The sequence below is a fragment of the Patagioenas fasciata genome, chromosome 12, assembly GCF_037038585.1.
Source record: "Patagioenas fasciata isolate bPatFas1 chromosome 12, bPatFas1.hap1, whole genome shotgun sequence".
Taxonomy (NCBI): Eukaryota; Metazoa; Chordata; class Aves; order Columbiformes; family Columbidae; genus Patagioenas; species Patagioenas fasciata.
Window position 1 is genome coordinate 1,146,778 of NC_092531.1, and position 27,625 is coordinate 1,174,402.

At 50.9% G+C, this 27,625-nt stretch overlaps 1 pseudogene; it reads right to left on the reverse strand.

Moving 5' to 3' along the window:
* The window catches only part of LOC136115906 (dynein axonemal heavy chain 9-like), a 119,392-nt pseudogene extending 94,839 nt beyond the window's left edge, over nt 1–24,553 (reverse strand).
* Nucleotides 24,554–27,625: the final 3,072 nt, after the last annotated feature.

The following is a 27,625-nucleotide window of genomic DNA, read 5'->3' on the forward strand; positions in this document are numbered from 1 at the left end:
TGTTGATTTTGGAGGACATATTGACAAAACTTGAATTAACTTAACCAAAAGCTGGAAAAAAGGAGCGCCTGAGCAGTCACCGCTGGGCAAGTGCTGAGAAACCTGCTGGAAGTAAACAAGTCCTCTGAGCAAATCCAAGTAAATCCCAGCAAAACCACTTTTGTTTCTCCTTTTTAATCCTTTTTCCCTTTCAACAGCATCATGTCACCACCGCTGCAGAGCATGTTATTAACTACTCTAAACAGAGGACAGAAAATCAGTGTGAAATGCAGATCTGGGTCCTTCATGGTGGACAAAAATTTGCCATTTAGGTTCAAATCAGACATGATAACTTGGGCTCTGTGCTGGGAACAGCCCAAGAGTTTGTTTCATTGCACCAATGTCTTTGCTGCTGCAGAATAACTGTGCACTTAAAGACACTTAATGGCAAGATACAGTGAGAGAAGGTTACAAACATGGTACAGTGACGGTCAAGTTATTTTGGTCAAGTACATTAAAAAAGTGGATCCATTTACACAGAATCCTGACCAGCACACGTGAAGCCATTCCTGTGAGCTACCAGGTGCAGTCCCTAGAACATCCTCAGTTGTCATAAGTCCAACACTGCCTTGCTTACAGAGCTCTTAAATGTTGTCTCATGTGGTGCCAGCTGTGAGTATGAGGCCATACTTCCCTGACACCATCCGTTATAACAAGCATTTGGGTGATAAATATACCAGCATTGGTTTCTTTCCTTGATCTTGGGAGATGGCTCCTTTGTTTAACGCTGAGAAAGTTTTCTTCTGCCCAACAAAATGCTCGTCTGCTCCCCAACATGCAAACCCAGCTCCATCGATCGATCTCAGCTGAGTCCAGCCCAGCACTTCTCTGCTATTCACAGTTTGGATGATGCCAGAACCAGGACTTGCAGCTGAGGAGGTCCTGGAGAACATGCTGAGTGGGATTGCAGCAGGAAAGGTTCTGATACCTCTTTCAATTGCAACCCGGGAACTATGTCTGAAAGCTGAATAGCCCACTGTGCCTCTTAATCGCTTCAAAACAAATCCAGTTAATGAGTTTCTTAAAAAAAATAATGATCACAAGGAAGCTGAAAAGCACCAGTGCAACCACTTCACACCTCTTTGACTAAGAATTATTTCAGCTATAACCATGGGATAATGTTCACCACAGAAAGAAAATCAGATTGATTACAGAGAAGATAGCAAGGTGGTCATAAAGCAACTTAGCTGGAACAGACACGCACAGATGTGGGATGTGCCTGAAGTGATCAAACGGCACCTGGATTCGCGCTCGCAGCTCCTGCGCCCAGCGCAGCGCTCCAGCCACCGGCGGCATGTTCTTGTGCACAGGGGGGGATCCTGGGGAGGGCACATTGGAACAGCATTTGACTGAACACTGCACTTGTAACCCCAAAGATGCAACAACAGAACCTCATTTGCAGAAAACTGCTCTGATTTCCCAGCTTCCTTCCTTAAATCCAACATCTGCCACACTGATGTAGGTCTGTGACCAAGGCAAGTGCCTCTGGATCTTGAATAAGGAGCTGAGATCGAACGAGAAGCCCAGACTATGTCCAAACCTGAGCTGATGTGAGGTGTCCCTTGCCTGGGACACATTCCCCGCCCCTCACAAACACTGACATAGGGATTTCTGACCAGGAGTTACTTCTGTCCGTCTTATCTAACAGCCACAGAACAATAACCACAAATTCACAGCAAATGATTCTCTCCATGATTCTCTCCAGTCCAGGACTTGTCTCGTTCCAGTATGATCTTTCTGAGGCAAGTAAATAGGTTATTGTTCAAAATGACACACTTGAATCCTCATAATCTGATAGAAATCCACCCATTCCCCCCTGTGCCAACAGTCACGGGGAATAATAAACTTGGAAAAGGCTGATTAAACCCTTGGTTACAAAGTCCCACTCGCATACTTTGCATTTTAAGCATTGTAAGGGAAACAAAATAAATTCATTCTGAGGAGCACATGAGTGGGTTTGCAGGTCCCATGGGGTGTTGGAGGCAGCACACAAATGTGGAGAGAAACCTCCTGTCACAGCCTCGCTGGGAGAAAAGCTCAGCATGTGTCTCCATTCCCAGTCACATATCATGCATACACATTTGAAAAAGGGTATTTTTACTCCTAACCAATTATTTGCTTTAATACTAAGAACAGAGCTTTCCCAGGCATTTCCATTGCCACTAGGAGCTACAGAGGCTCAAAACATCTGCAATTTGTAAAGTTTTGGGTTCCTTAGAAAAATAAATCATTTCCCCCCCAAATTAATCTCAATCAAACTCCCTGTAAAACCCATTTTACTCAGCACATTCTACCTACCGAGCTTCAGCTCTGCCTGGATGTGCCGGGAGTAGATCAGCCTGGCGTGGTCCAGGGCCCTGCTGAACATGCTGATGAGGACGGAGTATTTGCCAGCAGCATCTGCAGCGACTACCGGTCGCTCCAAAAGGCTCCCGAACATGTCCAGCAGCTGTTGGGGTGAACACGCAGGAAAAGAAGAGGGGAAAAATTTACAACCCCGACTCCTGCAGAGAGATCAGCTGGGACCTTCCTCCCCAGCCCAGATGCTTCAATACTGTCCGCACCGATGGGCACTTTGGAAAAAGGAAATTTGCTCCCTTTGTTATGGGGCCTCTCAGACTTTCTCTGGGGTTGGACCACATTCCAACTGTTGTTCTTCAAATGCTTCAAGATTTTCTATTTTTTTCAAAAAACTTACAAAGATAAACACTGTCACTTGCTAAAGTCTTTTCTACAAATGCTTATATTGATTTTTTTAAAAAAATACCATTTATTATTTCTGCAAGATAGATTAATTGATAAATAAACCAGCTTTGTTTCTAGAAAACCTGTTTCCAAAACTGAAACAGATCCATGTATTAATAATATTAACAAATTGATACTAACAATATCAATTCTCACCAGGAAATCCTAGAAAAAGCATGATTTCCCCCAACTTGCAGAGAGAGACACAAATATATCTCCTGGCATCCAAAAGCTTTGTGAGGGACCCACCAGCCTGAGCATCCCAAACCAAGAGCAGCCCAAAAGCTACAAGTCCCACTGTCCCACCAGCAAACACCAGCCCCATGTGCCTGTGGCTCCAGCACTGCCTGGTCTCCTCAGCGTGATTCTCACCGAGCCGGGTGCCCTGATTTCCCTTTTAGGGAAGAGCAAGGGAGCGATAAACAAACCTTGAAGGCGTGGTCCAAGTTGGAGGCGTCATCAAAAGCCTGGATGAAAATGGTGCCCAGCCGACGGTCCATGTCTTCTACTTTCTGCTGGAAACCAAAGGCATCCTGCTCAAAGTCCTGCACAAAGGCAAAACACAAGCTGTGAGGCTGCAAGATGGCACTAGGAAGGTACCTGTAACTCCTCGATCCAGAGATGCCCTCTCTTATTCACCGTGAACTAAGCCACTCCTCTGGCCAATCTTCAGCCATCGCAACGTGGCAAAGTCCTCACGAAGCTTGAGAACATTTCTGTGCTGTCCCATGGCTGAGATGTTGGCCCTTTCTCTGGGAGGGACCCTTTGGTCCTGAGGGCTTTCCACAGCCCACATGGCACTATCTTCAGCCTACAGGCAAGATGGACTATTTCCACACCCTCTCCCCCACCACTTGGCCTGAAGACCACACCATCATCCAGAAAACCCACGGATGCACCTGCTGAGTCCCAAATCCAACCTACTTTCAAGTCAAAACAAGCCTGTGGTTCCATGGTGAGCTGGTTGTGAGTGAGGCAGTTTCAAAACACTCGCACAGGTTGCCCAGAGAGGCTGTGGAGTCTCCACACTTGGACATAGGTAATCTTGGAGATATTTCACCTGACCAGTCACAGTCCTGCTCTAGCTGAGCCTGCTTTGAGCAGGGAAGGTGGACTGGGTGATCTCCAGAGGTCCTTTTCAAACTCAACAGTACTGGGTTTCTGTAATTTCCATCATCTTCTTGCACTGCTTTTCTTGCTTCAATTGTAATAAATCCTTTGAACTTCAAGAGTAACATCTATATTTGTTTTCCTACACGTAAAAGAGTCCAAATCAAAGACTGAACTTGACAGTCCGTGACAGTCCTTCTGTTCTAGCTTGGACAAAACCACTAAAAATGAGGTCATGTGTCTCTTTTCCAAAGGACAAAGTGCAAGGAAATAGCTTTTACTATTGCTACTGCTGAGCTCCAGCAGATCCAGATGCCATGTTTTAGCTAAAAAAAACGGCTCCAGCAGTGGCAGAGGGTGCAAAACTAGAGCACTGAAAGAACAAACATGACTCAGAGTCACACAAATGGCCATGGGGTCGCCAAACCCAAGCCACCTCCTGCAGAGCCACTGTCACCTCTCCTCTGTGCCTGCCCTGCTGAAGGAGGGGTGCTATGGAGCAAGCAGCTTTCCAGCAAGAAACACTGGGGACGTGCCACCCCCTGCAGAGATGTACTGGGAGCTGCAGGAAGCAAAGCACGAGCCACCCATCCCCACACCAGGCAGGTCCCAGAGGGCTGGGAATATTCCTTTAATTAAAGCACTACTGATAATAAAATAGAGCATCCTTGAATTCTGAGAGCCCCAGATGCCATGTGTTCATCTAGGCAGGAGCGAACACATCCCAGAGATGATCTGAGTTGGCCCTCATCAGGCAAACTACCTTGTTTTTCCAAAACTAAGACAGAGTCTTATATTAATTTTTGCTGCAAAAGATGCTTACTTTTTTACATGTATAGCTGCCTGGACCCTATTTAAATTGACTTTTTTATGAACTGTAACTAGGGCTAATTTTTTGAATAGGGTTCATATTTCAAGCATCCTGAAAAATCATGCTATAGCTTGTTTTTGGGGTAGGTCTTATTTTTGGGGAAACATGGTAAATACCAAGAGCAGGAAAGCAAAGAGATGTGGGTGTTGGTATAGCTCTTATACCTCAGCAAGCACCATGTACAGCAAAAGCTTGTGCATAACTCATGGAAATCCCAGTTTCCCAGCTGCACTGATCTAAGGTGCTGATCTAGCAAGATATGTTAGATATAGACGTGCAAGAAGTACCAAATCTCTGCAGGAAAGGCCAGCGGCTCCCTGTTCCCTCCAGTACCAGATCAGATCATAATGAAAGGAGGAAAGAGCTGGGAAGAAGATAGCAGGAAACTGCTGCTTTGGAAACATGCACATGTTCCTGATGTTCCCGCAAACTGGTCCCACCTACCGTGTTGGTCAGGTCAAGACAGTCATAGGTTCGCTCTGAAAACACCTTGTATGCCTCCTGGAATTCCTCATACATGTCCAGGACCTGCTGGCCCAGGGTCTTCCCTTTAATCCCACTGAATTCAATTTTCTCCAGCTTCATCAAGTCCAAGGAAGTTGCCAGGAGATCCTTCAAAGTCAACAGAGGGAGACACAGGTCATGATGTTGACAAAAGAAGATGACAACAGTTGTCACGACAGAGTTGCACTTGCTGAGGGACCTTCCCAAGCACAGCGCTGGTGCTCAGGCTGGGTGGCAGGGATGGGAAGGGGGGAGCCTGATCTGCCTGTCCTGAGCATCAGTGGCTGCTCATAACACGTCCCTGCCCAGTGAGACCTGCTGCAGCCACTAGAAATACCATGACAACTGTAAAATCGCTTTTAAGTGTATTTAAAGGACAGATCCAAAGCAGGATATGAGACTCTTATATGTCATCCAGCATAGCTAAGAATCCCAATTTTATAGGTATTAACCAAGGACAGATTTCTAATATTTACAGGTACCCAAACTGTCCAAAGCTCCTGCACAGTCAAACCTCCACGTGTCCAAGTGGGTGTTGCAGCACCTGCCCCGCTGGCCCTCTCTGCTGAGGTGGCACACGGGTCCTTCCCTTCCCTTCCCATCCTCTGCAGCCTGGCAGTGTCACCTCTTGGGAAAATGTCCCGCTCCCCCAGTGGTGGTGGTAGCACTGGGCAGCTCTGCTGCCATCCCACCTCATCTGTCTCCCTAGGTAGGGCCAAGTAAGGGCTGGTTGAACATCCATTGTCTCAGAGGACCAGGAGAAATGTGCACAGGAATGTACTGGTGGCCACTCTCTGCTTGCACTTGTCCTGGGGCCACCCGAGCAGGGCAGCAGGTTTTACCACAGACACGTAATATGAAACAGTGCAACGAACCAAAGGAAAGGGATCCTTCCCTCTTCACGTGCTCATGGGCTACCCATGCACCAGTGTAACTGCAGCTTTTATGAAAATTCGAAAACAAATGCACATATGCATTCATATTCACTTCGACACACCAGCACATCCGCTTGAACAAATACCTAGTAAGGCAAAAAAATGATGTGGAAATACCAGTTGTCCCTTGCTTTGTCTTGCAAGGTTGCTTGAAATGAAGTGATGAGGGGAAATTGAGACGGAGAGAGATGCAGCAGTTTTCCTCATTAACAGGCTGGTGTGCACTATGCTTTTAATTATTGTTTTACAGCTCACTCCGCAGGCTCTCCCTCTGACTCCAGATACTGCAGCTTCTACTGTCCCTGGAGTGTGGGACAGCCACGGAAGGAGGAAACAGACACTGGTCAAAACGCACAGTGCCCCAGCTCAAAACCTCCCCACTGGCTTTTGTCTGCAGCCCATATCCACAGTGTGCCCATGGCATCCATGGAATCCCAGCAGTCAGTGCCCCAGAGCCTTTACAGGGTCCCAGTAAACCTGTCACCAACACTGTCCTCATGATAACCTGCAGTTATTCCTGTGTCTATTTATATTCCTCTCTACACTGACCAGCATAATTTGGTTTATTTCACATCAAACCCTACTGGAAACCATCATTATGAATACTTTTAAAATAGGCACCAGTCATGACAGTTTTCAACATAGTTAATTAAGGAACACATAAAAGTATATGGCACATTTAAAGCAGTAAAACTGCAAACACCAGCAACCTGTACACTGGCCATCCAACCCTACACACTGAGAACGCAGCAACAATCAACAAAGAAATTCATTTGGGATGTGTGTGGAGAGCAGATGAATGTGTGTGGTTAGCCACGTGAGAGATAACAGGTACATGCAAGGTCTGTACAAGAGGTACATACAGTATCTGTATAAGAGGTATATACAGTGTCTGTATAACAGGTACATATGGTTTCTGTATGTCTGTGGTCTCCAGACACAGCCATGTGGTAAGGAGAGCATAGGGAGCTCCCACATTCACACTCAGACCTGCTCTCTGCAGAACATCTCCTGGGGCTCAAGGAGCCCTTGGCCACACTGGGAGCTCAGGGATGACACCCCAATGTCCCTGCCTCAGGTGACAGATCTGGCAAACAGGGACACCCCTGAGCCACAGCACCCCAGTTTGATGGACTATGAGGATGCGAAGGGACAACCTGGTGAGGAACGTGTCCCTGCTCCTCCCCAGGCCCACGTGGCACAGCCAAGGGGATCCTGCCATCTGGCCTCTCCAAGACAGGCAGGACCCAGCTCTAGGGTGTCATAGAATCATAGAACCATTTCAGTTGGAAGAGACCCTTAAGATCATTGAGTCCAACCATAACCTAAATCTGTCTCTGATGGCACCAGGAGACCTGGGAGATTACATTGCTTTATTTACAGCTGTGCAAACCACACCTCCAGTAATCCTCCTTTTCTTGCCCCAACAGGAGCAAGGAGTCCAACGGGACTCCTGAGAGCAAAAAACACACCTATCAACCTGACCAGCTTACATATGCACTGAGCAGGACATAGTAAAACACAGTCTTAGACTCGCTGTAACAGGAGACCTAACAGCAAAAGAGTGGCCCCATTCCCTGGTATCAGGTGAAGCTATAGAAAGGAAAGATGCCAGCAAGTGATCTCCTGGCTACAGAGTTCTCCTGACGGTTTGCAATGTTTTTCAAGACCAGAGTCTCACCTCCACCATCTCCAGTCTCTTCAGGAAGGTGTCCAGCCTCGCAAACACCATCGTGGAGCTGAAGTCCCACTCCCTCACTTCTTGGCCTGGTTCATAATACATGTGCAGTTTTTCCCTTCTCTCCTCAAATGCCTCTTTGAACATGTTCAGGATACCGAGCACCATTCGCACCTTGCCCAGGCTCTCCTCCATGTCCCCTTTCAGAAGGTCTTCTGGAGACAGGTACACCAGGGCCTGGAAGAGCAAAATCACACCTGAGAGGTCACTTCTGCCATCATGGAAAACAAGGACTTCTTGTGTTGAACACATTTGAACCTGTTTATTAAGTTAAATGTTGCCTAAAGAATCACTTTTCCAGGGAAGGACAATAGGAAGAAGGGGAGAGGGGACACAGGGGACTGCAAACACAGGCATCACAGCCACAGACCTGCTCAATGAGAAGGTTGCAGATCTCCTGGAGCAGCACCACTATGCGCACGGGCATGTTGTAGTGCTTGGAGGTGACCCAGATCAAACACACCACGTGGAGCAGGGGGAGCAGGAAAGGCTACACCTCGCTGAACTCAACCCTCTCTACGTCTTCCAAGCGGCGCTTGAGGGGTGTCAGGTGCAGGTGAACGTCCTGAGCTTCAGTCAAAGCTGTGTTGAGAGACGTGAGAAGCGGTAAGAACCACCCAGCTGCGGTGTGCTGGGTTCCCAGCTAGGTGCTGGCCTCACCACATGGAAAAGCGCCTGGGAAAAGAAACTGTCCTGACAAGCACTGAGCACCCTCAGCCACCTGTGTGCTGCAGGTCACTCACTCGTGAACATCACTCACCTGCGGCAGTAACCAGAACAGAAATAAGCTGATGTGATGGCAGGGGACAGGGAGCTGGGACAGGGCTTCGTGGAGAGCCTGAGTCCACAACTGCTAAAAAGTCACACGGAATTTGCCCAACAGCACCAAAAATACAGTGCTGCCATGGCTGTGAGCCATGGCCTTGCTGTACAGCACGACAGGCTGTACAGCCTTGGCCTGAGCCCTTTTTAGCTCAGTTTTGGCTCAAGCAACTCCTTGTCCAGTGGGCAGATGACGACGGCCCCACTAGTCCTGACTGTAATAGAAAACCTGTCAACAGTAAAGCAACTGATGTCTGACTCGTCGAAAGCTTTAGCTTAGCTCTGTACAGCTGTGTGGTTTTACCCTGAAGAATTACCCCAGAGCGCAAGCATTAATAAAACCAGATCGTTGTGCAATTAAACCTGTGGACCAACAAGAAGTGACAGAAGTGCTTGAATGCATGCAAAAATAACCCCTAAGGCCCAAGACCAAGGAAGAAGAGACTCCCACTATCAGCATCACCCTCCCAGCAAATCCACCAACAGCAGCCACACCAGTACAATGCCAGGGAAAGGGGCAGAGACTTAAAAGCAGGTGCACACAAATCTGAACTGCGCTGTAATGGAAATTAACAATTATAGTCCAAATTATCCAATTAGGGTTAGTATCGCTGTAGCCGGATTAAAACCAAATATTTGTTGTATTTTGATTAAACCCTTAAAGTATTAATTAGTTTAACAATGAACCCTTGGCTCCTTATATAAGGGGTGTTTCTCCAGCCCATTTAAACTGCACAATGCAGAGTGTGACACAGATCCTTAAGAGATTCAATGTTTGCACGTGAAGTGGTGAAGAACAGTGTTTTCTGCCAGCACGTGCACAGCTAACACAGTCTAGATGGTTTCATTGTGCCAGAGAGCAGCTGGGTTGGACATGGATGTCCAGCTGTGTTGGTCTGCAGGGACAGACCAGCAGGACTACACTGTTTTTCACTACAGACAGGGATTTGCAATATTTCCTTGGGCTGCGCTCAACTCCCCTAAGCAAAGCAAAGCAAGGAAATTCGGGCTGCAGTGGCCAAAGCCTGAGAAGCAGCGCTCTAACAAAGCAGTCTTAGGTACAAGATCTGTCCTCTTAGTCTGAACTCCCATTCCTGCATAATAACACCAGAGGAGCTGGTGGAAGTTGAGGTGAGTCCTGTTAGAGTAATGCAAACACTTTATTACAGCAGAATAAATTCCCAAACCCATTCACCCTGAACTTTGGCAAGAGTCTGGCTCAACAGACCAGCGATGGAGCTTGTCCCAGCCTGGAAACAAAAGCCTAGACTCAAGCACAAGCAGCCCAGTCTCAATTCACAAACTAGAAAGATTTGGCTTGAAATCAGTCACACCAGGCCATGAAGAAAGGCCAGAAGCCAGCACTGTGGTAAAGTTGCCCCAGCATCTCACCTGCCTCAACATCCATTAGCATGGTTTTGAAGGCTGGGATGTAGCTGCTCTCAACTCTCTCCAGCAGCTCCATCATGTTCCTGACCTTCCTCGTTGTCAGCTGGTTGTAAATGCATTCCAGGTCATCACACCTACAGCAACCGAGACACAGAATCACAGAATCAGTTGGTTGGAAGAGACCCTCAAGATCGAGTCCAACCATAACCTAACCCCTGGCACTGCCCCGTGTCCCTGAGAATGTCATCTCTGTGACTGTTCAACCCCTCCAGGAATGGTGACTCCACCACTGCCCTGGGCAGCCTGTTCCAATGCTTCACAACCCCTTCTGGGAAGAAATGTTTCCTAATATCCAACCTCAGCCTCCCCTGGCGCAACTTGAGGCCGTTTCCTCTCATCCTGGCGCTTGTTCCTGGGGAGCAGAGCCCGACCCCCCCTGGCTCCAAGCTCCTTTCAGGCAGTGCAGAGATCAGAAGGTCTCCCCTCAGCTCCTGTTCTCCAGCTGAACCCCCCAGGTCCCTCAGCCACTCCCATCACACTTGTGCTCCAGCCCCTCACCAGCTCTATTCCCTTCTCTCAACTCACTCCACTACCTCAAGGTCTTTCTTGGCCTGAGGGGCCCAAAACTGATTTGAGGTTTGGCTTCCCCAGCGCTGAGTACAGTGGGACAGTCATTGCCCTGGGCCTGCTGGCCACACTGTTCTTGATGCACACCAGGATGCTGGTGGCCATGTTACCCACCTACACTGGGCCGTCAGCTGTCCCCCAACATCATCTGTTTCCCCTGGGCCTGATTCAGGGCTTCCTCCAGCTACACATGGACTGTGGAAATGGGAGAAAGCTGCATGAGGCACAGACAAACCCTACAGGACAGAAAGTGCTGAGTTCAGCATGACAGCAGCTCTGCTACTGACAGAACATCGCTGAAAAAAAGCCATCGTGTTTCTGCAGGCATTAGCAACAGCTCTCCAGCCAGCAGGGCTTTGCCCCGAGTCAGCCTGAACCAGTACAGCACAAAGGTTTTCAAAGGGCAGGAGGAAATACCACTCCCAGGCTCCTGAGCATCTAAAGCCCCTCTGGCCCTGACAGATGAACAGCAGCCAGCTGAGATGCACCATTTCCAGACAGCCCCCAGCAGGTGTCCATCAGCAATTACTCCTGTGGATGGCTCCTAGTGAACAGTGACGAAAGAGTGCCCAGAGCGGGTGTGGAGTCTCCTTCTCTGAGACATTCGAACCCGCGTGGACCCACCTGTGTGATCTGCTCTGTGACCCTGCGTGAGCAGGGCTTGGACTGGGGGATCTGCAGAGGTCCCTTCAGCCCAACCAGCCTGGGATTCTGTAAAGGGCATTTCTGAAAAAAGTCCCTTGAGGTGTAGCCCCTGTGGTGGGGCTAAGTTAAAACACAGCCAGCTGCCCAGTGACCTCCCAGGCACTTTGCAGATCATGATGATTTTCTGTGCGGGAGCAATTTTCCTTAGTTGAAGCCTACATGAACCCCAAGTGGCCTGTTCTTCTCAACTCATGGAATTAGCAGCTCCACCACCAGCACTCTCCCTCTACACAAAACCAGCACCACAGGGCACCATGCACTGGCCAGGCTGCTCTGGGTACCTGTTCTTCCAGAACTCCAGCTCCACCTTCGGGTTCGGATTGCTGCCTTGCAGGAGAGGCTCTGAAGACTCTTTCTTCAGTGCCTCCTGGATCTGGTGGCTCCAGTCTATGATGGCCGACTCCATGGCATACACCAGAGATTTATCTATCCGTTCCATGCTGTAGTAAACAGAGTACGTGATTAACTTTGTTGATGTGCATTGCTCAGTTGGATCTACTTCCAATGGCTGTGTGGGCAGCTGGATTTTACAGGGTTTCACATTTCAAAACCACAAAACAATCAAACCCCATAAGATTTTGTCACTGGTTTAATATAGGAATTACACTCTGGAGAAAATGGCTGAATGTCTGCAGCAGTGTGGGCAACAACACTGTTCATAAAGTGAATGGTGGAAATGAAGAGCCAGTCGCCACCTCTCTGCACAGCCAGTCATTGTCACATCAGATCCATTCAGGTTCAGGATCTGACCTGGAGACTCACACATCCAGCAAGATTCTCTCTCCCCATACCATTCTCCCTCAAAATATTCTACATCCCTGCAGTCATTAACTCACTTAATTCAGCAAGAAACACCACCAAGTGGGCTGGGAAGCTGAGGAGAGGTCACCCCACTGCCTTGGAAGCAGTAACTTCTTACAAAATCCCACCCGCACCACGTCCTGTCTGAGGAGTGATTCATTCCACTGCACCCACACATCTCCTGGGGTTCCACAGGGGCACGCACGCAGCCCAGACACGATGACAACTTGATGTACAAACGCATCTGCTTCTCTGGACCTTCCAGAACCTGTTATTTTGGGGTGGTACTCACGATTTCTCATTTTCCAGATCAATGTCCTCAATTCCCTCTGAGCCAGCTGGGAGAGGCAGCAAGGTCTTGCCGTCTACTTGGCCAACAACTGTGAAAATGGTACTTTTGAGGTTGTGGACATGACGCACGATGTCTTGTGACACCACTTGTGGCCAGCCCTGATGGTTCTTCTTGTTCGTTAGGATGGGCACGATCACCTACAGCGGGAGTCACGGAAGACCAATGGAGAAAAAAGTGCAGCAGGAGACGGACAGGCCACCAGGCTCTGAGGTCTGTGCTTGGCCAAGCCTGGAGACCCATATTCATTGCTGTCTCAAGCAGTTCCCATGTGAAATAGAGGCAGCTGATGATGAATGGGCATCTCTACAGGCCCACTTTATATAGCAGAACACCCTTTTCCCCAAATCCAAGCAGCCAAGGAGGGTGGAAGCCAGTAGGCAAAGTGAGCAGCCCCATCCCCAGGCTCTCCCAGCCTTTCAAGCCCGCAACTGGAGATGGCCCCATGGGCTGCTGTCCCTTGCCCTCACAACTGTCCCCGGTGCTTGGTCCCCATGTCCCTGCCCATGGGCACAGCCGTCAGGCTGCCCTTTGAGCCTGCCAGGGCTGGGCTGAGCTCAGTGTGCTGCAAGGGAAGGTCTGCTGGTACCCCCTGGGATACACTGGTGGTGAGGGTCCCCCAGGTCCCAGCTGCAGCCCACCAAACAGGAGCTTTGCCTTTATCAGCACTTTTACTGACCCGGCAGCATGGGGTTGTGGGGCTGGTCGGGGTTTGCCCAGATTTGAGCTGCTTTTGGCTTGTTTGAGCTGTGACAGCAACACCATGTCTGTCACCTATCCTGGCTGGCTCTGCACTGGGACCAGCCTGTGGCAACAGCCTAACAAAGCCAGGTTGTCCCTAGTGACAAACAACAGCCCTTTGTGTTACTGGACTCAGGGTGGGGGTAGGGGAGGGGGGGGAGGTGACTAAAGGCATAAAAATAGCTGCAAATGGACATAAAATTGAAACGGAATAAAGCAGCTCAGCACCTCCATGGTGCTGTCCCAGGATGCTGAAGACTCTTTGGAACTGTGGCTGGCTCTGCAGACCCGAAGAAGACCCGACCAGTCACCTTCGTGCCCAGGGAGCCGTGGGAAGGGGGAGCACAACCCCAGGGAACACACGGGCAGGTGCTGACGAGTTCACCTTCAGCAGTTTTAGCTGCATTATTAGCAAGATGTGTCTCTATTACTTAAAGCATGTGGACTGCTAATGCCAGTGATGTTGTAACCAGGCAAATGATAGCCGTTCATTTTCTTTCTGACTGTTAAAATGATAACTGGACTCAGGATGAAGCCCCAGCCCACAGAGCAGGTGTGTTCCCTTCGGCACCGCAGGAGTGAAGCAACAAGTGGACAAGGTCACCAGCTGTGACCCCTCACTGAATAAAGACAAAGTGTGGGCAGAGGAACACACGACCCCAACCCCAGGAAATTCAAGACCTTTTTCACCTTCACGCAGACCCACCCCATCTGCCTGAGCCAGCACCACCGCTGCTTTTGCCTTCAAGTGAAGCTTGAGAGGAAAATAGGATGAAAACCAGGCACAATCTGCTCCCTGCAGAAATACTGCATGTCTGCACAGGGGAGAGCAAAGCCTGCAAACACGCAGCTGGGACGCACAATCCCGGCTCCCAAAGGCATTCAGAAAACAGGATTTAACAGGATCTGCCAAAGTGTTCCTACCCCACCATCTACCCATAGCAGACGGTGCTTGCAATGCTATTGGCCAGCCGTGATGCAAAACCACTGTTTGTGCAGACTTCGCAAGACCACGGGGCTCATCAAAACAAAAGCTCCCCGTATAAATAATGTGTTTTCTCACAAAACCAGGATAACCAGTCTGGCAGCCTGCTCTTGGGAATCCAATCTATCAGTCACCATCTTAATATACCAAACATCATGATCAGAGCTTCTCAAATCCAGCAGCTCCTCTGCTTTCCCATTACAGCCTCATTCCTGAGACTTCTCCAGGTGAGGAGCCATCAGGAATAAACCGAAACAACATTGTCTAGTTCAGGCTAATAACACAGCAAAGCAAAAGCACTCGAACCTCTTGACGATCTCTTTAAGAAAACATCAGCCCACCTGAGATAACCCGACACTGAGCTACAGGAGGCTCCTGAACATCACAAAACACTTTTTCACTATGAGAGTAATCGAGCACTGGCCCAGGTTGCTCAAAGAGGTTGTGAAGTCTCCATCCTTAGAGATAATGAAGAGCTACCTGGACATGGCCCTGGGCAACTGGCTCTGGATGGCCCTGCTTGAGCAGGGGTTTGGAGTAGGTGACCTGCAGATGTCCCCTCCAGCACCTGTGGGTACATCAGTCCCACAAGGACCCCACTGATAGACAGAGCTGATGTGGATCAGCATTCAGGTGGTTTATATGAGTTCTAAAGCCGTCCATGGTACTGCAAAGGGCAGAGTTAAGGGTACAAGTGCATCAGCAGAGAAGGGAGGGAGGCCAAGGAGCCTGTCTGTAGGAGGGGACACCTTCCCCGCTGCCATGTGCGAGGGGCACCCGGTACTCATGGGTGCCAGGGCTCCCTCTGCACCTCCGGGGCTGCCCAGGCCTCACAGGATCCCAGCCTGGTTAGGTTGAAGGGATCTCTGCAGATCCCCCAGTCCAAGCCCTGCTCACGCAGGGTCACAGAGCAGATCACACAGGTGGGTCCAGGCGAGTTTCAATGTCTCAGAGAAGGAGACTCCACACCCGCCCTGGGCAGCCTGGGCCAGGCTCTGCCATCTCCCAGCAAACAAATTTCTCCTCATGTTGAGCCTGCCCCCGTGGCCCCTCATCCTCACCTCCTCCACGAGGGCGGCAAAGTGCCGCAGGGCATCGGCGGGCAGGTCCCCGCAGAGCAGCTCCCCGGGGCCGGCGCCGGGGGCCCGCAGGAAGAACAGCCCCTTGCGGCGGGGGCGGCCCCAGCTCCAGCTCCCCGGCCGGGCCCCGCCAGAGCAGCAGCGCCGGCCCCGCCGTCCCCGCCAGGAAGCTCCGCAGCAGCGGCCCCGCCGCCTCCCCGCCTGCCCAGCGCTCCCAGCGCTCCGCCGGCACCCCCAGCCCCCGCGCCGCGCACCGGCACAGCCGCTCGGCGCCGGGCACCGGCTCCACCGCCTGCTCCATCCGGCCGGCACCGGCGGGTGTTTGCGGGGAAGAGCCGCGTTGCCCGGGGGAAGGGACACTGCGAGGAGCCGGGGGCGGGCCGGGGCGGGACCCAGCTCGCCTGGGAGACGCAGCTGCCCCGGGCAACCACGGGTATCAACACAAGCTGGGGATGGAGGGCCTGAGAGCAGCCCTGCGAAGGACTTGGGGGTGCTGGGGGATGCTCCCTCTGGGGGGGGTCTGGATACCACTGGATCCACCTGGGCACCCCCAAAGTGGCTTTTTAGCACTTATTTTTCTCCTGAAAAAGCAAACACAGTGGGGCTTTCTCCCACCTGGTTTGGCCTTTAGGAAGGGAAGAGCAGAAGAAGGGGCCTTGGGGACTAGAACCACTACGCAAACATTTGATTAGGGAGACAGGAGCTAGAGATTTGTCTGTCACTGTGGAAGAGGTGACAGCGGTGTGATCTTTGCCTGCAGACTAATCCCAAAAATATGCCCAAGCTAGAAATGGGTCAAATGGGGAACGGGAATGGGCCTGGACCACAATGGCAAACTGATTGTTCAGAACTCCCAGGAAAAGGGGGGTACCGATATTTGTTGGTATTAACTGATGTTTTTTCAGGTTGGCCAGAAGCGTTCCCTACCAGGACAGCAAAAGCTTAGGAGGTGACTACAACACTGATACACAAAATAATACCAAGGCTTGGAGGCCCAGCTGTTAGATCCTCTGATTGAGGGCCACATTTTACTGACGAGTATGTGAAGTCTTTTGCGGAAAACTTTGAAACCATAATAGGAAGGTCCATTTCAAGACCCCCTGACTGCTACCAATATCGGAGAACAGAATGCCTGGATTCGCCATTCTAGAGTGAAGAAAGCCTGCGAAACACCACGGAGGGTAACCCGGGCGCAACCTGGAAAACTCTGTTTTTCACAGTCACCTTTTGGTCCTTCTGGGGGACCAGCCTGGGTGGTGCTTCCCGCATTGGGAAGAAGAAACCCAAAAGAACAAACAAGTAGAATTTTTGGTAGATATGGGGGCAACACTAATGAAAACCTGGACAGAAGAAACTTCAACCCCATGACGGGAGGGGCCTTTTTCTTGTTTTGTTAACTACAGAACCAGCTGTTTGGAGGGCAGAGAAAAGATGGACACACGTCTCTCAAGCTAAAGGACCCCTGACGGAAGAAAGAACCTTGAAAGTATCTCAAGAACCGGGCAAACTGAAATTGAAGTTGACTCGGGGTTGTAAATGGACTGTGGTATAAGCATATCCACAAAGGGAACTTACCAACAGGATTGTGTAAGAAATGTCTAAGAATAGAAGATCAGGAAACCAGAGCTCGGTTGAGGATTCCAGTTGCCACTGGAAGAATAGAAAAAAAATAGCCAAGAATGGTGGGAGGTATTTACTGAAGGGGTGAATGGGAATTCAGAGAGTCCACCAGTGATGAAAAGAATAGAGTGCAGACAGAGAAATCAAATTCCGTGTTGCTCCTGTTGTTCCTAGGAAGTGAAGGCCAAGAGTTGGGAAAGGATAATCGCCACGCTAACGACAAAAACAGGAAAGGCGGGGACACGGCCCTCGCTGCCGAGAAGACGACGAACTCGGCTGCCGGCTGCAACCTGCTCGGCCAGAGAGCGTGGAAACCTGGACCTGATCCTCTTGCCAGGAGCGGTGACTTATTCTTCCCAACTTAGCCTGGCTAATCCCTGTACCAAGTGCTACGAGCGTGTGAGAATAGGAAGACTAACCCAGTATGTTCTAAATTATCACACTCGTATTAATTCTGGATGTTATGATAGAACACAATTGGAGAAGTGTGAAATCCAAGGGCAGAAATTATGGGTAGCAACTAACCTAGAGAAAGGTGGACTCGCTGTAGGCTCTGCCTCCTGCCCTAGGGGAGAACAGAGGATCTGTTTTACACAAGCTGGTAGGAGGGGCTATTCAGATGGAGGGGGAGTGCAAGACAAAACTTGAAACAGAGAGGAGTTTAATAAATGCCCCATAGGAGGAATGCAAACTTGGAAAGATGGTGAATGGCCTGCACAAAGAATATTTGAATACTATGATCCAGCCACATGGGCCCAAGATGGAAACTGGGGATCCCGTACCCCTATATATATGCTAAACCAAATTATTCGGTTGCAAGCAGTGGTTGAAATAATAAGCAACCAGACGGCTGAGGCACCAAATCTCATAGCGAGACAATTGTCTCAGACCAGAGCTGCAGTGTACCAAAATCAGGGAGCGTGAGATTGGCTTTTAGCTGAAGAGAGGGGGCCGTCTGTGGGAAACTAAATACTTCGGAGTGTTGTTTGGAAAGAGATGACAATGGGGAAGCCATAATGAAAACAGCAGAGGAGATAAAACACGCTGCACATGTACCAGTACAGAAGTGGAATTCTATACTTACTAGCCATTGGTGGGGTAACTTATTTGGGGGAGCCTGGTGGAAGAAAATAGGCTTCATGATAGTATGTGCATTTCTGGGTTTACTGTTTCTGCCACGTATGACCCCGTGCTTTGTTCGGTTAATACATTCAGTAGTCCAAGCCATGCAAATCTCAGGCACGCCTATAGATCCTGAAATGGCAGCAAAAGGAACGGGGTATAAACTAATGATTTTAAAAGATAACACCAAACTGGACCTGGCCATCGCACTGGGAAGAAGAAACCCGAAAGGAAAGCGCTAGGAACTGCAGTGAGCGGGGTCACCACGCCAAAGAGCGCGAGCTCCCGCTGCAGCCCAACAGATGCCATTGCTGCCGGGGCACCAGCCACCCGGTCATCAGCTGCCCCAGAAGAGCAACACGAATGTTTTGTTCAACATGAGAATTTGTTTGTTCTTTGAGGGAGAAAGATAAGTCTTCTCCTGTCGAAGCAGCCTTCTTACTTGTGGTCCGAAAAAAGGTTAAATAGGGAATCATCACGTTAGTACAAAAATTTACTAACCTTCCCGAAAAGGGGGGAACTGACAGAGGGAACTAACTAACTAACTAACCCATTATGTTAAGAAAAAACAGAACCTCGTCGAATGCCAAGGTAAGAGGTTTTACAGCACCTAGATGTAAACTTGAGAAGACAAGATAACGAAGATTTACAGCAAAAGGGGGGAACCAGTCTGATTTCAATCGACTTGGCAGCTTGGGTTCCAGTCCACTCAACATAATGAGCCAAAGGTAAAGAGGTCACTGTGACGAGGCTGAAGGAGCCTTCATCCAAAGACCCCTCCTCAAGACCACCAGATGGCACTGCGCAGGTGCAACAGGGAGGGGTCAAGGAGGAGACTACGGAAATGATCACCTGGGACTCATTTTAAGAAGAAGCGGGAAAGGTTACGAATATGTAGAGGCGTTCCTGGGGTCATTATGAATACGTAACACCTTCCTGTATTTAAACACACCTCATATTGTTACAAGTTGCGCATGAACGGTGGAACGATCCCCCTTGCGCCCGACGTCGAAATGAACATACCTGCTTTATAACCTTGTGAGTTGGGAAGTTTGATGACTTTACAGGTTGTAAAGTTGTTTCCGCTCACCATCACGGCCAGAGAGTCCTGCAGCCCCGGCGCAGCTCTGAAGCGAGAAACAACAGATGAAGAAGGCAACCCCAGCTCCTGCAGCATCCTTTTCTTACTCCTGCAGCATCCTTTTCTTACTCCTGCAGTGATTACCGCCCCTTAACGGGTGGGGAGGAGGAGGAGATCCCTTCGCTACCTGCAGTCTGCTGGTTCACTGCTGGGGCGCAGTGCTAGGGGTGGGAAATATGAAAATAAACCGGAGCAGCAGCGCTCCTGGGGCGGGGGGTGTTCCCTGCAGAGCATCCCCCCGGGAGCCGGGCCTCGGCTCAGCCCGACCCAAACCCGCCCCACGCCCACCCGGCGGAACCTCAGCAACCAGGGGACAAGTGACCCCACGATGGGGGGGGCCGGGCAGAGAACGGGTTCCCTCTGGCTGGGAATGGGGGGGTTCAGCTCAGGGGGAAGGGGAGGTTTGGAAAAGGGGAAGGGGGTTCCCTGGCAGGCAGCGAGGCTGCAGAGGGGGTCCCGTCCCCTCACCCAGCCACGCGAGCTCCGCCAGGGGCTGGAGCGCCGCTCCCCGCGGCCGCCGTCCTGTCCGCGCCAGAGACCGCCCCGCCGCCATCTCTAGTGAGGGCACAGCGGCCGCGCTCTCCCCGCCCCGCCACAGACACCTCATCAGCCACCGCCCGAACGGCGCCGGTACCCGAGGAGGAGGACTCGAAGGACATTTACTCCCCCTCCTCGGCGGGGTGTGCCGCCCGCTTCCCAAGAGCGGCTCCCAGAGCGACCAGCTCCCCTCCTCCCCGGCGGCACGGGGCACGGCCTCAGTGTGGCGGCTTCACTGCCCGCGCCGAAGATGGCGGCGCGACGGGAGCGGGAAAGCGTGAGGCGCTGCAGGCGTCAGGCCCGGCCCAGGAGCCCCCAGCCGCTCCTGCTCCCACGCACCCCCCCCGTTTGCTTTACATTTGTGTATCGTATATAAATGCAGGGACAAGGAGCAGCGGCACGGAGCAGGCTGCTGGGTACGAGGTGTTCCCTCAGCACACACACCCACACCCCCCCGTCCCGGGCCGGGCCGCTCCGCACGAAACGGAAGGTGAAGGAAAAACAAAAACTAAAGGCACAGAGGCGTCCCGGCTGAAGCCGAGCTGTGCTCATCTACCCTTTGAATGACAATTCCAAAGGCACATCCCCACTCACGAAAGCTGGCGGCTCCGCAGGGTCCCCAGCAGACACAACCACCGGCCGGCGGGGCGGGGGGGGCTCTGCCCGGGGAGCTCCCGCAGGGTCCGCAGTCTGAGGACAACGCTCCGCCCACAGCCCCGCACCGAAACCGCCGGAAGGTCCCACAGCCTCCTTGTCAAGCCCAAGGGAATCCGAGCTGGGCCCGTATACGGTCAGTGCTCCAGAAGCTTCCCTGCTCCCAGGCGTTTCACTAAACGAGGGCGCCGTCTGTCAGCCGAGGTCTGTGGGCGTGACCAGAGCGCCCATCAACCGGAAGTGCCGGGCGCTTTCCTGCGGCTGCAAAGTGCTGCGACATGGGGCTGTGGGCCCCCCGGGGCGGGGCGCGGAGCTGCTGCGTCCCCCCAGTTCTGGGTCCCCCGACCCAGAGCAAAGCGCTCCCCTCCTCCGGCTGCCGACAGTCAGCCCGGCTTCTTGCACAGCCCCCTGGTTACCCCCTCAGCCCGTCCCCCCAGTTAGTCCCAGGGGGTGTTTCTGAAGCCCGTGGACACCTCAGCCCCACCCGGGGTGCAGGATGGGCCTTTGCTGGCTCTGCCCTGGTGCCCACCGGTTTGCTGCCAGTGCTCCCTCTGGGGGGCCCTGGGTACCACCGGATCCACCTGGGCACCCCCAAAGTGCCTTTTTAGCGCTTATTTTTCTCCTGAAAAGCAAACACAGCGGGGCTTTCTGCCATCCTGCCCCAGGGACCCCCACTCAGACCGCACCGGCGCTTGGTTGCTGTGTGCACATACGCAGTCACATCGCAAGAAGAGCCAGAGGCCACGGATGCATTTGCAAAGAGCAAGTTTTATTTTAGTTCCCTCTCTACTGGGGGATCTCCGAAGCCACACCTGAGCTCCCAGGCAGAGGTGACACAAACGGGGACGCAGGCGCTGGTCAGTTCAGCCCTGCTGGAAGATCGCTGGGCCTGCTGAGCTCGCCTGTATTTCAAGGCTTCAGGCAGGCGCAGCCTCCCGCTCTTTCTCACAACAAAGGAGGAATCTCAGACACAGTGATAAGGTGCCCAGAGTTTCTCCCAGGCCTGTGTTATCTAACACAGAGCTTCTACTCATCCAGCACACAAGGTCAGTAAGACAATTAGTGTGATGTGTGTGCTTTTTCTACAGACAGGTGCAAGTCACTTGAGCGTATTTACATTTAACTAACCTCCTCGCCAAATCTTCCCCTATATCCCCATACATTCCACCCCCTCGCTCACGTGACTTGCTTCTCCTGGGGTCAAAAAAGCCAGAATTGTTCATTTGGGCTTGTGAGGTGTAGCACAGAGCAATTTACAGGGGCACACAATAAACACATACAGAAAAAGGAAAAAGCATATTTCTACAATAATCAGGTGTCCCATTCATCTTGTCAGGGAATTAAACGAGTCATTCAGCCAGGCCTTAGTTCCAAAGATGCAAGATGTTGTCTTCCATGCTGGCTAGTTCATCATCTGCGTTGAAGGAACACAGGACTTCAAAATCAAAGCAGCATTTGCAGCTACTACCTACTCAGAGAAACAACAGTAAGAAAGATTAGTGTTAAAATCCCTTAGCATAGCACAATTCTGTAACACAGCTATGGGGGTTGTCACCTTCCAGTAATACATACGCTGCTGCTCCAGCTCCTTCAGCTGGTATCACTGGGTTTAACAACCTGTTGTGGGCTAATTGCTTACACACACTGGAAAGTCGTGGCCTGCACTTTTTCAGATTGGAATTCAGTTGGATGTTGAGTCTGTGACACCAATAACATTGTTCCAGTGCTGTCTCCTCTAGATAAAACACAGGTGTTCACTGAAGATACCTGAAATACAAGAACTCGAGAATCTGATATTAGTAAAGGATGTAACATAAGAGGAGAAGTCAGGGTACAAAACCATACAGCATTCTCTGGAGTCATATAAATTTTCACATCTCGATCAATAGGCTGCAGTCCCACTTCACAATCCGTTGGTGTGAATAATTTCATTTCCCCTGTAGTTAGTGGTGACACTATATCCACAGCAGTGTATACATATTGCCACCCCCTAGATGGGGATACGGGGCCAATATAATCAACCTGACAGGTATTTGAGGCCCACTGACCCCGTTTTACCTTTCCCTGTGCTCTTAAATGTAGCTGTGTACAAGCAGCACAATGATGTGAGCATGTTTTACAAGTATATAACAGCAAAGGGGTTTGATTGTGACCAATGTCCCATGTGTGTGCAGCATAAGCTGATCCATGTCCACAAGCTATATGCACATTTAGAGCTTGACCATGCAGCTCAGCAGAGATCATATTATCTGCTTTCTTACTGTTTTGAGACTCAAATGAATCAACTTAATTGTGCTCTGCTATTAACTCTTTACAAGGGGAACCCTCCTCCACAGAAGATGTAGGGATGGAAATTCTCCAAGGCCCTAAAAATCCTAAAAAGGCATGTAATTGTTTTATTGCAGCTGGTACAGAAAACTGCTGGACTGTGTGCTGTACTTTAACTGGTGTTTCTCTAAGCTGCCTATGCCAAACTATTTCTAAAAATAGTACAGTAGCACAAGGGCCCTGTATTTTCATCAGAGTAATTGCCCAGCCTTGGTCCTGCAAATGCGCCTTCAAAAATTCAGCAGCTGCTTCAGTTTCTTGTTGTGACACTGCCATGATCAACAGATTATCAATATCATGGCAATCAGTAACAGTACCCGACCATAGTGCTCTATCAGCTACTATGATTTGGTGGCAGACGGAGGGACTGTGTTTGTATCTCTGAGACAATACTCGGCAAGTATATTGCTTTTGTTGCCAGGTAAAGGCAAACTGGTCTCGCCCTGAGGTGGCAGTTGGGGTGCAGGGTGGGTGCAGTGAGGGCGGGGGGGCTGGGGCTGGTTGGCTTTTCTGCATAAGCATTAACTTTTGCAAGTGGCAAAAAATTTGTGATGGCATGATCCCGCTTATTTCTGATTGTGGGATACCAGCTTGTACTAAATCATTCCACATTAGTGTTCTCATCACCTGTGCTGTAACTCTTCTCAGTTTTGCCAGATTTCCATTATCCACCACCCAAACAGAGGGTCCTGAAATTACAGCCCCAATTCCGCTCAAGGCATTTGTTGGAGTGCCTGCATTACCTATAGCACTTGTCACTGCTACCCTGTCCGAATCGGATCCCATAATCAATGCATACACCACCCCCATCTGCTGCACTAAATCAATACTTTCCTCCAATGTGCACCAATTTCCACGGGACAACACAGATTCAACAGGTTCAGCATATGCCGTTAAAACTGCTGCACACAAACATTGATACAGCACAGGTGCAATAATATCTTGCCTGTCCGGACCTCCGACAGTTTGCAGCTGAGCATATTGTTGTTGTATCTGATCATCATAGGCTATAGGGCTTAAGAAAACTTGTTCATCTGCTAATAAATGGATAGACACAGCTCCACTATCCCAAGCTGGCAAAATCTGTGCCGGAATTCCTTCCCCACTCGTTTGCTGAGAGATCTCTGAAAATGCCGTTAACTCCTTCGGAGAGTGAGTATGTGCTCTCTGCCCCCCCTCATCTGCTTGTTCCTGCTGCAGCACCATTTGTATGGGGGGTTGTGCTCCCACCGCTTCCCTGCCATTTAAGTCAGGGTCAAATTCAGACTCAATATTGGAGTCTGAGGATTCACTCCAAATATTTCCATCCCATTCCTTGGGATTCCAAGAGTGTTTTGTGGTAAGAGTACAAACCTGAGAACACAAAAACTCACTTTTGGCATGTTTTTCCTTTTGTTCCTTAGCAATACATGCTAGCAACCGGTCTACATTATCTTGCAGCTCATAGCACCGCTCTGCTTGAACAGTAATTACTTCTTGTGCGATCGCCTTTGCATCCTGCAAAATCTCAACCTCCTTTTCCAATTCTCTTATTTTACTCTTCAATGCAACAACATCACGATCAAGAGCATTAAGACCGGTAACAAATAACCATCCCAATCTTCCCGCTAATTTGCGAGAAGAAGTTGATGCTGCCCTCCATGGAAGCTTAAGCATAGCTGCTTGAATTACCTGGGGGGTAATCACCGCCCCATCATCAAACCGAGGCCATGACTCCGGTGGAGCGAATTCAGACAGGAGAGCAGCCACGGGAGCCCAGCGCTCCGTACTGGGCCATCCCGGAATTTGGGGAGTCACCCTCGAGGCCTCCCCTGTCCCCGTTTTTTTTGCAAACCACAGCATGGCTGGTTCTAGCGACTGCCGACTACGCCAAATGTGTGCACATACACAGGCACATCGCAAGAAGAGCCAGAGGCCACGGATGCATTTGCAAAGAGCAAGTTTTATTTTAGTTCCCTCTCTACTGGGGGATCTCCGAAGCCACACCTGAGCTCCCAGGCAGAGGTGACACAAACGGGGACGCAGGCGCTGGTCAGTTCAGCCCTGCTGGAAGATCGCTGGGCCTGTTGAGCTCGCCTGTATTTCAAGGCTTCAGGCAGGCGCAGCCTCCCGCTCTTTCTCACAACAAAGGAGGAATCTCAGACACAGTGATAAGGTGCCCAGAGTTGCTCCCAGGCCTGTGTTATCTAACACAGAGCTTCTACTCATCCAGCACACAAGGTCAGTAAGACAATTAGTGTGATGTGTGTGCTTTTTCTACAGACAGGTGCAAGTCACTTGAGAGTATTTACATTTAACTAACCTCCTCCCCAAATCTTCCCCTATATCCCCATACACACCCATGGCTATAGTCTGGCTTCATTCACCCCTCTGAGTCACCTGTAAAAGCCCATTGTGGTGGTGCAGATCCAGCAGGGCAATTGCCTTCATCCTCCTGCTCACTTTGGTTGGTGAAATTTGCACTCCAAAAGGGCCAATGGGCTCCTCTCTGCCTCCTGTTCCCAGCCCTGCTGTGACCTCTACCATCTCTCTTCCCTACCTTAGATTCAGCAGTCTATCCCGGACCTCAAAGGCATCGTTACGGAGGTGAAACGGAAGGGCATGGAGAGCCACCGGCGAGCAGCTAAGCGCAAGCATTAAGGGCAAGAGGAGGACAGAGAGCCCTAGGGATGTTGTGTTACGTCAGTGAAGTTTCAGAACCTTTCTAGCTGTTTTGTCCTGCCCAGTTGTTGAGTCCCTTTCATACTATTAAAATAACCAAAGATTTTGAAGTGTCCCTCCGTTTCCTGGGAGGGTTGGAAGCATCAGAGCATCTTCACCCCAGAGGCCGTGGGGTGCCTTTTCTGGCAGGTGGGATTCTGGTTGCAGGAGACGGTGTCCCAGCAAAGCAGGCAAAATAGGGAGAGCAGGCCGGGACAGGAGTGGAGCTTCAAATAAGGATTAGTACTGGTGTTCACATTGGGACCTTCCAGCCAGACTAAGCTCTGAGATGTTGAAGAGGGACGTCACAGCAGGGGGGCCGGTGCTTTGGAAGAGCTTCAGAGATTTTCCACCACCCCACCCAGCACATCTACAGATGTGGGTTTTGCTGCACAGCCATGTGCTGCGTACTAAAACTCACCTTCCCCCTCAAGATGTTGGGAAGGTGTGGAGAATGGATAGAGGTGAAGGATGAACCAGCCAGGGTGGTTGCACCGAGCATTTGGCTGTTCATGGTGAGGGCTGACATGACGAATGCAAAACAAGAGGCCTAAAAATGGCTCTGGAGTCCCACTGTGGAGTTCAGGCTGGGCTCAGAGTCTGTTAGGGAGGACATTTGAATGCACCAAAGACCCAATGACATAAGCTTACAGGTTTGTGCATCAAAGAGACCATTGATCACACACTTGCTCCCTTCTCTCCAGTGGTTTTTCCTGTCCTGAGCCCAGAGCAGTGGATTCGGCTAATGCATCCTCCAGGAAAGTCTGAGAACAGAAGGCTGCTATCAGTGAACAAATATATCAAGATTTCAGGGCTTCGAGCATTAAAGGAGATTAACCTGGGGAGGCAGTTTCTTGCCTTTCCAAAGATTTCTCAGCCTGGCCCAAAAGAGAAACATTAGGTCAAGAGCCAGAAATGGAAGGGCTGGATGTCTCGCTGCTCTGTACTCTTGCAATACCAGAGAACTCCAAAGGATCTTGTTTCTGTTCCACTTCAACCACCCTGCTGTGACACAGCCTGAGACATCTCTCTGCAAAGGTCAGAGGTGCAGAAATCATCCAGGAGCCAAGCTTCCAACAGACATTTGTAGTGGCAGAGCCCCCCCCTGCCCCGGGGGGATGGGGTTGTCCCCAGCCTGGCTGAGAGGTGAAGCCAGAGGCAAAAGAAACTGAAGGAGCACCATTAGAAGGTAATAATGAGTGAGCAATCGCTAAACACACGCGTGCAGAGCGCTGGCCAGTACATGCAGCCTATCGTGTTATTGTATAGCACGAGTTACAACCAATCACGTTGTTGTAAGGCGCGTGGACAGGGCAGCCTTGCTATAAAGCCAGCCCGGTCCGACAATAAAGCGAACTCTGTGAACCTCCCATTGGTGTGTCAGGTTCCGTGGCTCGCATGGAAAAAGCAACATTTCTGCTTTGCTGTAACGTGGGGGAGCCCCTCGCTGCCCCCCTAATTGGCTTGTGGGAGTCAGCAGCGTGGAAGGGAGTTAAAGCCTTGGAGCAAATGTCCTGCTTGCACTGAGAGCCCGCGGCCACCAGCCAAAATACCCTGGGTCTGTCCCCGCGGGGCAGCCACCCCCTGGCTCAGCACCGCCTTGTCCTCTGAGTCCCTGCAGCAGGACGAGCAGCTCAAGTGCCTCCAGGCCAGCATCATGCAGCTCCAAAAGGACTATGAGAAGTTCAGCTCGGCCCTTGGAAACCTCCAGCAGGATGGCCAGCAGGAGCAGAAGGACATCAAGGTGGGTGGCTGTAACCCGCAGTGCCGGCCCTGTTCCTGCTGGCTGTCCCAGCTCGTGCCGCTGTGGTACCCTGGCGTGGGAGCCGAGTGGGCAGCGCCCCTGGGGATGCTGAGCAAGTGGCTGTGCCTTGTGCTCCTGCCAGCTGCAGCTTCCCAGCGATGGAGGGGGCACAATGAGGGGGCACGTGTGGGAGGAGCCCTCCCGAACCAATCTTGGGGGGTGGGTGCAGAGGCTTTTTGTGGCAGGGGACGGTGTGCAGGTGGGGCTGTGCCCCCCAGGAGCTCCCCAGCCCTTTTCTCCCCTCTCCAGGCAGCTGCTGCCTGGTTTCCATTGCCTGTC